The sequence below is a fragment of the Arabidopsis lyrata genome (genome assembly GCF_000004255.2).
Source record: "Arabidopsis lyrata subsp. lyrata unplaced genomic scaffold ARALYscaffold_1, whole genome shotgun sequence".
NCBI classification, from domain to species: Eukaryota; Viridiplantae; Streptophyta; class Magnoliopsida; order Brassicales; family Brassicaceae; genus Arabidopsis; species Arabidopsis lyrata.
This window is the reverse complement of record NW_003302555.1, coordinates 29,848,429-29,861,049: the sequence shown is the minus strand read 5'-3', so window position 1 is coordinate 29,861,049 and position 12,621 is coordinate 29,848,429.

Genomic DNA, 12,621 nt, shown 5'->3' with positions numbered 1-12,621 from the left:
AATAAGATGAAGGCCGATTTTCCTAAGTGGTTTAAGGAGATGGATGAAGATCCACTTGAGTCGGATTCGGGGACGAATCCCATCCAAGGGGGGGAGACTTGTAACACCCGCGACCCTCAATAGGATCGCCGGGTAAGACTTGGTTCGAGGGAAAAGCGGAATCTCGGGCTAAGTCCAAAGGAAGCGGATAGAGTGGCTTCTAAAGTGCGTGACAAGCTGAAACGAGCTGGAAGTGTTGAAGCTAACCAGCTCGACTAGCTGGACCAGCTGCTCGGTAGCTCACCTAAGCTGGACGGAGTGAAGGTCAGCTGGTTGAGTGACCGTCTAGCTAGGTCAGCTGGCCGGGTGGGAAGGTAGTAAGGCGGTTGGGTTGACGATTACATATAACGGCCGAATAGACGCGAACGAACGGTTGGTCAAAGATGCATGAATGAGCGGTTTCAACGAACCTATGCAAACAAGCGTGTTCCACCGAACGGGCACCTATGGGGAAAAACGGTTTTAATCGTAAAAACTATAAATAGAAGGCGATTCCTTTATTTTCAAAAACACGCGCAAACACCTAAAATCCAGAGAAAACTCTAAGGCATTTGCCGAGAGGAATACGGTTAAAAGGAGAGTTTGCGGAGCCGAGCGTTCTATCGGCGATCGAGAGAGGCAACACTGATCATTCACCGATCGAATCCGTGTAGTCAAGGTGGGTGTAAAGCCGTGGTAATGCCTCGGAGATTACGATCTCCGGACGTGCGGATGGTATAAGGGCTAGAATATTGTGGGTTGTTTGATTAGTTCGTTGATCGGCCTAGTCATTCATGAGCATATTCATATCGTGCATACTTTGTGAGGAGTAACGGTTTGGTTGAGACGGGGAGGCGGCTCGGCAAGGAATCGGCGGATCCGCGAGGATCTACCGGTTCTAGGCCGAACTGATGCGCTTACTTCCTCTCTCCGATCCGTTTTCCGGACCAAAGGATTATAAGAACGTATAGTGCATTGCATGGACTTGCATCCACTAAGTAAAAGACGAGTACTTATGTCTTGTTGGTTTCAGGGAAGGATGGTGATCGTGGGAAGGATATGGCTTAGGCGCGAGAGACTCATAGTCGGGAAGATGGGTGGTGGTGAATCGGGTAGAATAGGATCGATTATATGACTTTTAATAGCTTATATGCAAACTCATAAGTTGTATCGAATCCTTTACTTATCTAATAAAGTATCCGATCGTTGTTTTACTCTAAGGTTGCATAATGACTCTAAATAATGAATCGCGGAATAATATGAAACGGATTGTCTTAAGGAATGAACCCTAAAATTTGGCTAAGGATCGGACCACTTAGTGATCCGTTCGGGAAGAACCTCTCTGGGCTTAGGGAGTCCGGGTTGGGGTCTTTCAAGTTGGTATCAGAGCATTTACGGTTCTAGGACTATGAGTTTTGGGTTTGGGGATCACCACTCATCGGCTTAATGAGATCTCGCGGTAGATGTTCTTTCTCTCTAAACGATTACTTTGAGTTATATGACTAACTTGTGAGTTTTCACAGATGGGTAAGAAAGACAAGAAGGGAAAGAGTAAGAAGGATAAGGACGTCGTTGAGGAGACCTTGACCGCCGAGGAGACGTGGGTCACTGAGGAAACAAGGGTCGAAGCAACGATGGATGGAATAAACCCGGCCGGACCTGAGGCTGGACAGAAACTTCCGGTTCACGAAACTCCGGAGAGTAGTGATGCAACGAAGGAGAAAGAGGCACCGAATGCACTTCCATCGGCTCAAGAACAATGGGATACGATAAAGGCAATGATGGCACAAATGGCCGCATTGACTAAGGCACTCGTACCGGATCCTGTGGTACAAGTGAAGGAGAACAAAACGGACGCGGATGTGGACGTAGATGTGGAGACTGTTGAAGTCAATCTGCCTACGAACTCTTCAAGGAAGCGGGGAGACTACTTGAGTTTACTCGCGCACGTCTCGAAGTTGGGAACAAAGCATTTCACGGGGAGTTCCGACCCGATCGTGGCGGATGAGTGGAGGACTCGGCTCAAAAGAAACTTTATCTCCACTCGATGCCCGGAGGATTACCGGAAGGACATTGCAATCCACTTCTTGGAGGGCGATGCACATAACTGGTGGCTAACCGTCGAGAAACGGAAAGGTGATCAAATCCAATCCTTCGCGGATTTTGAGGAAGAATTCAACAAGAATTTCTTCCCACCGGAGGCTTGGGACAGACTCGAGTGCGCCTACTTGGATTTGGTTCAAGGGAACCGAACGGTGCGCGAGTATGACGAAGAGTTCAATCGTCTTAGGCGATATGTGGGGAGAGAACTCGAGGATGAACAAGCTCAAGTTCGTCGTTTCATCTGAGGACTAAGGATCGAGATCCGTAACCATTGCTTGATTCGAACCTTTACTTCGGTGTCCGAATTGGTTGAGAGGGCAGCCATGATCGAAGCTGGGCTTGAGGAGGAGAAACGGATGAAACCGGAGAAGTTTTCGTCGCGTCCTTCGCAGCCAACGAAACCGATGGACAAGAAGAGGAAATTTGATAAGGTGGAGGACAACAAATCGGATACTAAGCGCGGAGAGTGCGCTACTTGTGGGAAGAATCACAGCGGAACTTTCTGGAGGGCTGTTGGTGCATGTGTGCGTTGTGGGAGTAAGGATCATAGTATCCAAAACTGTCCACGGATGGAACAAGGAACTCCGAAAGAGAATGTGAATGAGCAAAGGACTTGCTTCTACTGTGGGAAAGCGGGACACTTCAAGAGAGAATGTCCAAAGCTGGAAGCGGAAAGACAAGCTGGACAAAGGGTAAACCGTAGCGGAAATGGGTTACCGCCTCCGCCCAAGAGGCAGGCTATAGCACCGCGCGTTTACGAATTGTCGGAGGAAGCTAACAACGCTGGGAACTTCAGGGCGATCACTGGTAAGCCTTTGTGCTTTTTATTTTAATTCGTGCATGGCATTTCATCGTGCATAAACGGATTAGGTACTTAGCACTATAGGGAAATGTGTAGGGACCTTGAGTATAGGTGATGTGGAAACACACACTTTATTTGATTCTGGAGCTACACATTGTTTTGTGAGTTCTGAGATGGTTAAAAAGGGTGGGTTCATTAAAGAACGGAACACCGCATATGGAATGGTTAGAGCAGCCGGCGGGCAAGCAATGTACCCGTCCGGTATTGTTCGGGACATCTCGGTTGTGGTTAACGGTGTCGATATGCCTACGGACCTAATCGTTGTTCAACTCAAGAAACACGATGTTATCTTGGGTATGGATTGGTTGGGAAAGTATAAGGCACATATTGATTGTCATCGAGGACGGATTCAATTCGAGAGGGAGGGAGGAATGTTAAAATTCCAAGGAATAAGGACAACTTTGGGAAGTTTGGTAATCTCGGCAATCCAAGCGGAAAGGATGCTAGAGAAAGGGTGTGAGGCATACATAGCCACAATCACAACCCACGAAGTTGGGGTGAGTGCGGAGTTGAAAGACATTCCGATCGCAAACGAGTTCTCGGATGTGTTTGAGGCCGTGAGTGGTTTACCACCGGACCGGTCCGACCCATTCACTATTGAACTCGAACCAGGAACAACTCCTATATCTAAAGCTCCGTACCGGATGGCACCGGCGGAAATGGCGGAGCTAAAGAAACAATTGGAAGAGTTGTTGGATAAATGATTCATTAGACCGAGTAGTTCACCATGGGGTGCACCGGTCTTGTTCGTAAAGAAAAAGGATGGTAGCTTTAGGCTATGCATTGACTATCGGGGATTGAATAGAGTTACGGTGAAAAACAAGTATCCATTACCCCGGATAGATGAGTTGTTGGATCAACTTCGAGGTGCCAAGTGGTTTTCAAAGATAGACTTGGCCTCGGGATACCACCAAATTCCGATAGATCCGCTGGATATCCGGAAAACGGCGTTTCGGACAAGGTATGGCCATTACGAATTTGTGGTCATGCCATTTGGACTAACCAATGCACCAGCAGCCTTTATGAAGATGATGAATGGTGTTTTCCAAGAATTTTTAGACGAGTTTGTGATCATCTTCATCGATGATATTCTTGTTTATTCTAAGGATTGGGAATCCCATCAAGATCATCTAAGGGCGGTGTTAGAACGGTTGAGAAAGCACGAGTTATTTGCAAAATTAAGCAAGTGCTCGTTTTGGCAAAGGAGTATTGGATTCCTCGGACATATTGTTTCGGATAAAGGAGTGTCCGTCGATCCGGAGAAGATAAAATCTATTAAGGATTAGCCACGACCGAAGAATGCCACTGAGATAAGAAGTTTCCTCGGGTTGGCAGGATATTACCGAAGGTTCGTTAAGGGCTTTGCGAGTATGTCCCAACCGATGACCCGGCTAACCGGAAAGGATACAAAGTTTCAATGGTCGGAGGAATGTGAGAAAAGTTTCTCGGAATTGAAGGCTATGCTAACGAGCGCTCCGGTATTGGTGCTACCGGAAGAAGGTGAACCCTACATGGTCTATACGGATGCATCGATCACGGGACTAGGATGCGTATTGATGCAAAAGGGTAGTGTAATCGCTTATGCTTCAAGGCAATTGCGTAAACACGAAGGAAATTATCCTACGCATGACTTGGAAATGGCGGCGGTGGTGTTTTCCTTGAAGATTTGGCGATCGTATCTTTACGGAGCTAAAGTCCAAATCTTCACCGACCACAAGAGTCTTAAGTACATATTCACCCAGCCGGAGTTAAATCTAAGGCAAAGAAGGTGGATGGAATTCGTGGCGGATTACGACTTAGATATTGCATATCACCCGGGGAAAGCAAATCAAGTTGCGGATACCTTAAGTAGGAGACGTTTTGAAGTAGAAGCGGAGAAAAACCAAGAGGCTTTGGTCAACATGATGGGAACTTTGCATTTAAATGCATTGTCTAAGGATTATGAGCCATTGGGATTAGGTGCGGCCGATCAAGCCGATCTACTTAGTAGAATTCGTTTGGTTCAAGAGAAAGACAAGGAGATAAACGATTGGGCAAGGAACGATAAGACAGAATACCAAACGTCTAAGAATGGTACGATTGTGGTGAATGGTCGGGTATGCGTGCCAAACGATAAGGAGTTGAAGGAAGAAATCCTCAAAGAGGCGCACCAATCGAAGTTCTCGATCCACCCCGGATCGAGTAAAATGTACCGAGACTTGAAACGATACTACCATTGGGTTGGAATGAAGAAGGACGTAGCGGCATGGGTTGCTAAGTGTTCGACGTGCCAACTAGTCAAGGCGGAACACCAAGTTTCGAGTGGATTGGTGCAAACGGACGGACAATCCGAGCGTACGATTCAAACCCTTGAGGACATGTTACGTGCATGCGTCTTGGATTGGGGTGGGAATTGGGAGAAGTACTTAAGGTTGGTGGAGTCCGCGTACAATAATAGCTATCAAGCTAGTATTGGTATGTCGCCTTACGAAGCGTTGTACGGCCGAGCATGTCGGACGCCGCTATGTTGGACACCGGTGGGCGAACGTATGCTGTTCGGTCCGAAGATTGTGGATGAAACCACCGAAAAGATGAAGTTCCTTAAGATAAAACTAAAGGAAGCCCAAAACCGACAAAAAAGTTATGCGGATAAGCGTCGAAAAGAGTTGGAGTTCCAAGTGGGAGACTTGGTATATCTTAAGGCGGTGACTTATAAGGGAAAAGGGCAATTTACTACAAGGAAGAAATTGAGTCCAAGGTACGTTGGTCCATACAAGGTGATCGAAAGGGTAGGGGCTGTGGCGTACAAACTCCAACTACCACCAAAGTTGGATGCATTCCACAAGGTCTTCCATGTATCACAACTTCGGAAATGTCTAAGCGAACACGAGGAGCGTGTCGAAGATATTCCTTCCGAGTTAAAAGAAAACCTAACGGTGGAAGCAAGACCAATTCGAATCATGGATCGAATGGAGAAGGGAACTCGGAGGAAACGGATAACCATGATAAAAGTTTTATGGGATTGCGGTGGCCGCGAAGAATCTACTTGGGAAACGGAGAATAAGATGAAGGCCGATTTTCCTAAGTGGTTTAAGGAGATGGATGAAGATCCACTTGAGTCGGATTCGGGGACGAATCCCATCCAAGGGGGGGAGACTTGTAACACCCGCGACCCTCAATAGGATCGCCGGGTAAGACTTGGTTCGAGGGAAAAGCGGAATCTCGGGCTATGTCCAAAGAAAGCGGATAGAGTGGCTTCTGAAGTGCGTGACAAGCTGAAACGAGCTGGAAGTGTTGAAGCTAACCAGCTCGACTAGCTGGACCAGCTGCTCGGTAGCTCACCTAAGCTGGACGGAGTGAAGGTCAGCTGGTTGAGTGACCGTCTAGCTAGGTCAGCTGGTCGGGTGGGAAGGTAGTAAGGCGGTTGGGTTGACGATTACATATAACGGCCGAATAGACGCGAACGAACAGTTGGTCAAAGATGCATGAATGAGCGGTTTCAACGAACCTATGCAAACAAGCGTGTTCCACCGAACGGGCACCTATGGGGAAAAACGGTTTTAATCGTAAAAACTATAAATAGAAGGCGATTCCTTTATTTTCAAAAACACGCGCAAACACCTAAAATCCAGAGAAAACTCTAAGGCATTTGCCGAGAGGAATACGGTTAAAAGGAGAGTTTGCGGAGCCGAGCGTTCTATCGGCGATCGAGAGAGGCAACACGGATCATTCACCGATCGAATCCGTGTAGTCAAGGTGGGTGTAAAGCTGTGGTAATGCCTCGGAGATTACGATCTCCGGACGTGCGGATGGTATAAGGGCTAGAATATTGTGGGTTGTTTGATTAGTTCGTTGATCGGCCTAGTCATTCATGAGCATATTCATATCGTGCATACTTTGTGAGGAGTAACGGTTTGGTTGAGACGGGGAGGCGGCTCGGCAAGGAATCGGCGGATCCGCGAGGATCTACCGGTTCTAGGCCGAACTGATGCGCTTACTTCCTCTCTCCGATCCGTTTTCCGGACCAAAGAATTATAAGTAAAAGACGAGTACTTATGTCTTGTTGTTTTCAGGGAAGGATGGTGATCGTGGGAAGGATATGGCTTAGGCGCGAGAGACTCATAGTCGGGAAGATGGGTGGTGGTGAATCGGGTAGAATAGGATCGATTATATGACTTTTAATAGCTTATATGCAAACTCATAAGTTGTATCGAATCCTTTACTTATCTAATAAAGTATCCGATCGTTGTTTTACTCTAAGGTTGCATAATGACTCTAAATAATGAATCGCGGAATAATATGAAACGGATTGTCTTAAGGAATGAACCCTAAAATTTGGCTAAGGATCGGACCACTTAGTGATCCGTTCGGGAAGAACCTCTCTGGGCTTAGGGAGTCCGGGTTGGGGTCTTTCAAGTTGGTATCAGAGCATTTACGGTTCTAGGACTATGAGTTTTGGGTTTGGGGATCACCACTCATCGGCTTAATGAGATCTCGCGGTAGATGTTCTTTCTCTCTAAACGATTACTTTGAGTTATATGACTAACTTGTGAGTTTTCGCAGATGGGTAAGAAAGACAAGAAGGGAAAGAGTAAGAAGGATATGGACGTCATTGAGGAGACCTTGACCGCCGAGGAGACGCGGGTCACTGAGGAAACAAGGGTCGAAGCAACGATGGATGGAATAAACCCGGCCGGACCTGAGGCTGGACAGATACTTCCGGTTCACGAAACTCCGGAGAGTAGTGATGCAACGAAGGAGAAAGAGGCACCGAATGCACTTCCATCGGCCCAAGAACAATGGGATACGATGAAGGCAATGATGGCACAAATGGCCGCATTGACTAAGGCACTCGTACCGGATCCTGTGGTACAAGTGAAGGAGAACAAAACGGACGCGGATGTGGACGTAGATATGGAGACTGTTGAAGCCAACTGTTGGGGTCGGATTCCATCCTTTAGCGCCGAGCCAGACTTAGAATACTTCGGGAGTCTTTCGGCGATCGCCTCGGGGTATCGCATCATTCACCTCGGTATATCCTGAACAAGACATCGAAAGCACCCGAGCCCAATTGCCTCGGGGGTACCCGAGCCCATCACCTCGGGAGTTTCCAAGCCCGTCGCCTCGGGAATACCTTTAACAAGTAGTCTCGAGTACCCGAGCCCTTCGCCTCGGAGATACTCGAAACTAGACGTTTCAAGCACCCGAGCCCTTCGCCTCGGGGATGTTTGAACGTTATCTCAATCACCCGAGCCCTTCGCCTCGGGAGTGTCCGAGCCCATCGCCTCGGGATATCCTGAACAAGATGTCGAAAGCACCCGAGCCCAATTGCCTCGGGGGTACCCGAGCCCATCGCCTCGGGAGTTTCTGAGCCCATCGCCTCGGGGACACCCGAAGAAGCCATCCTAGAGTGCCCGAGCCGTTTCTTCCTGTGTACCCGAGCCAGTTGCACAAGTTCCCCGAGGCGAAGTCTTCATCATCGCCCGAAGCAAAGACTTAGTAAATGTTCTTCTTTAAAGGTATCATTTCCAAGCATATTATCATTTCCGAAAAAGAAGGATCATTTCCGATAAACTCGGAAATGATAAGGAAGAATCTCGAAGGATCAACTCAAATCAGGAAATCTTCCAAAAGACTCCGAAGAATAAGGAAACTATCCTAATCCGCAATATTCTAAGCCGACTTCAAGATAAATGGAAATCTTCCGAGAATATCGCTGGAGAGGCGGTTCATCACCCCTATATAAAGAGACTCAAGGCTCTCGCAGAAGGGAGGCAATATCGCTCTAGAAATTACACTACGCAAAGCTCTCACAGCACAAACACTTTTTCTTTTACGATCAAACTCTTGTACGATCAAAGTCATCTTTTTCATTAATAAAATCAAGAACACCATCTTTGGCATCAATCGTTTCTGTTGTTCTTTGAGAATTCACGATTATCGTATCCCTAAAATAAAACCCTGGACAAATCTTGATTGTGTTAGTTTCGACTTCCACAGTTTGGCGCCGTCTGTGGGGATACTTTAAAATTCTCTTACCCTAAGACGCAGAACTCGATTACTGAAAAGCACGATGACCGAAGACGGTCGTCAGACGCCACCAGCTGGAGGAGGAATCCCGAACCCTCCGAACCCTCAGAACCCTCAACCCGCCGATCCGACGATCCTAGCGACTCTAGCCGAACTGAAAGATCTGATGGTTAAATTCCAGAAGAAAACTGACGACCAAGAGAAAGCCAACCAAACCTTGGCGCAGCGAGTCGACGAAATCGCAACACGCGGGCAACAAAAAACCACACGTTTCCAAACTCGGCCACCACGAGCTCGGAGGGACTTGCCTGGCATCAACCCAACGAGACTCACGTTCGCGACACCAACCGGCAACACCAGAGTCGCAACCCGAGCCGACCCTGTCAGGCGCGAGGACCAGGATGATCCCACCGAGCCGGACGCAGTGGACTTGACAGACGAGCCAGATCTTCAGGATGAGCGTACCCGAGCCGGAGCTAATTCCGCCGAGCGAACAGACCTTACTGATGACGAAGAAACTGAAGAAAACATAAGGTGGGCCGAAGAATCCGAAAGAGAAGACGAGCTAAGCAAGATCCGAGCCTCCCTAGCCAAGGCGGAAGCTGATATGAAGCTCGTCAAAACCCAGATACATAGCGTTTCATCCTCTGCACCAAACATCGACCGAATTTTAGAAGAATCTCGGAATACGCCCTTCACCAAAAGAATTTCCGAAACGACGATGTCCAACCTGGGAAAGTTCAGAATCGACTCCTACAACGGATCAACCGACCCGAAGTGCCACATTAAATCGTTCGTGATATCTGTGGCCCGAGCCAGGTTCAAGCCCGGAGAAAAGGATGCGGGTCTGTGCTTACTGTTCGTGGAACACCTCAAAGGACCCGCATTAGAGTGGTTTTCAAGATTGGAACGAAACTCGATTGATAGTTTCGACGAACTGTCGACATTGTTCCTCAAACAATATTCCGTGCTCATCGACCCCGGAACTTCTGACACGGATCTATGGTCCTTATCTCAACAGCCCACCGAGCCATTAAGGGATTTCCTCAAGACCTTCAAATCGACGCTAGCCAAGGTCGAAGGAATTACAGATGTAGCAGCTCTCTCGGCTTTGAAGAAAGCTCTCTGGTACAAGTCAGAATTCAGGAAAGAGTTGAACCTGTCTAAACCAACAACAATTCGTGACGCGCTGCATCGAGCCTCGGATTTCGTCGCCCACGAAGAAGAAATGGCGCTACTAGCAAAGAGGCACGAGCCGACGAAACAGGCGTCCCGAGCCGAGAAAACGGAGAAAACTGAGAAAGCCCAAGCGGCACCTCCAATCCAGAAGAAGACGCGTGAGAGCAGTACATATACGCATCACGAAGGGCGCAATTTCTCAGGATACCATAGCTACCAAATCGACACACCCCGAGGCCGTGGCCGCGGCAGAGGCCGAGGCCGTGGGCGGGGAAGAGAGTCCTTCACCTGGACAAGGGATCAGCCACCGAGCAATGATCAAGAATATTGCGAACACCACAAAATTTTCGGCCATCATACCTCGAGATGCCGAAGCCTCGGAGCCAAGTTAGCAACCAAATTCCTAGCTGGAGAGCTCGGGACAAACGTTACTCTTAAGGACCTCGAGCCAGAGCCGGAGCCCGAGCAGACCAACCCAGGAAGAGACCCCGAACCAAGGAACCAGGAGTCTCAGAAAAGAACCCGGGGATCGGAAGACGAAGACCGAGACGGTACGCGGCAGAAGGTTTTTACCATAATGGGTGGATCGCCATACTGTCCTGACACTGTAGCGGCAATCAAAGCTTATCAACGCCGAGCCGAGACACCTAGCAACTGGACAAGACCCTTCGATCGACCTAACGACGTGATCACATTCGAAGAGAGCGAGACAAACGGGCTCGACATGCCTCATAACGACCCAATCGTCGTCACATTAGCGATAGGAGACCACGATATTTACCGAGTGTTAATTGACACCGGCAGCACCATTGACGTGATCTTTCGCGAAACGCTCCAACGAATGAACATCGACATGTCACAGGTGATTCCGACCCCGAGGCCTGTCCTCGGATTTTCAGGGGAAACTTTGATGACGCTTGGGACCATCCAACTACCAGTCCGAGCCGGCGGGGTGACAAAGATAGTCAACTTCTCAGTCACCGATCGACCTACCATCTACAACGTCATAATGGGAACCCCGTGGTTAAATCTAATGCGAGCTGTCGCATCAACATACCATCTGTGTGTCAAGTTCCCGACCCCTAATGGCGTGAAAACAATTTGGGGCAGTCAGAAAAATTCTCGGATATGTTTCATGGCAGCACACAAACTCCGAAACCCTGTCACTGAAGTAAAGGCTGAAACGGATCACAAGAAATCGAAACTTGGCCGGAGTGAAGAGAAGGCTATATCTAAACAGTTATAGCAATTACAGATCGAGGAGGCGCGCGAGGAGAAGAAGCCTACCTCGGATCCTGTAATCTCCATTAGCCTCGACGACAAACGGCCCGAACGATGTGTGGAAATTGGCAGCGACTTAACCGAGGAGCTCAAGACCGAGCTCATCTCATTCCTCAAGGAGAACATCGACACCTTCGCCTGGTCGGCTGAAGATCTACCTGGGGTAAGCATCGACGTAATCTGCCACGAGCTGAATGTTGACCCATCTTTCAAGCCCATCAAGCAGAAGCGAAGAAAATTGGGTCGGGATCGCGCAGATGCAGTGAACGCCGAAGTTGAAAAACTCCTGAAGATCGGCTCGATCTCTGAAGCAAGGTATCCGGACTGGTTAGCAAATCCTGTCGTGGTTAAAAAGAAGAACGGCAAGTGGAGAGTTTGCGTCGATTTCACCGATCTGGACAAAGCTTGCCCTAAAGACAGTTTTCCGCTCCCACATATCGATCGTTTAGTGGAAGCAACCGCGGGAAATAAGTTGCTATCATTCATGGACGCTTTCGCAGGATACAATCAAATTCTCATGCACCCCGACGATCGCGAGAAGACAGCATTCATCACAGACCGAGGTATCTACTGTTACAAAGTCATGCCCTTCGGACTCAAGAACGCCGGCGCGACGTATCAGCGACTCGTCAACAGAATGTTCTCCGAACAGCTCGGGAAGACGATGGAAGTTTATATCGACGACATGTTAGTCAAATCTCTTGAAGAAAGCGATCACATAGCCCATCTACGCGACTGTTTCCGTCAGCTCAACAAGCACAACATGAAGCTTAACCCGGCAAAATGTCGTTTCGCAGTAAAGTCTGGAGAATTCTTGGGATATCTCGTAACTCACCGGGGCATCGAGGCGAACCCGAAACAGATCGATGCTCTACTAAACATGCCCTCACCGCAGAACAAGCGCGAAGTCCAACGTCTCACCGGGAGAGTCGCAGCCTTGAACCGATTCATCTCGCGATCCACTGACAAATGCCTGGCTTTCTACGATACTTTGCGCGGGAACAAGAAATTCGAATGGACCAATCGCTGCGAAGAAGCTTTCCAGGAACTGAAGAAGTATTTGGCTAATCCACCGGTGTTAGCAAAACCAGTCCCGGGCGAGCCGTTATTCCTGTACATCGCAGTCTCTGATACGGGCTATAAGCGGAGTCATAGTCAGGGAAGACAGA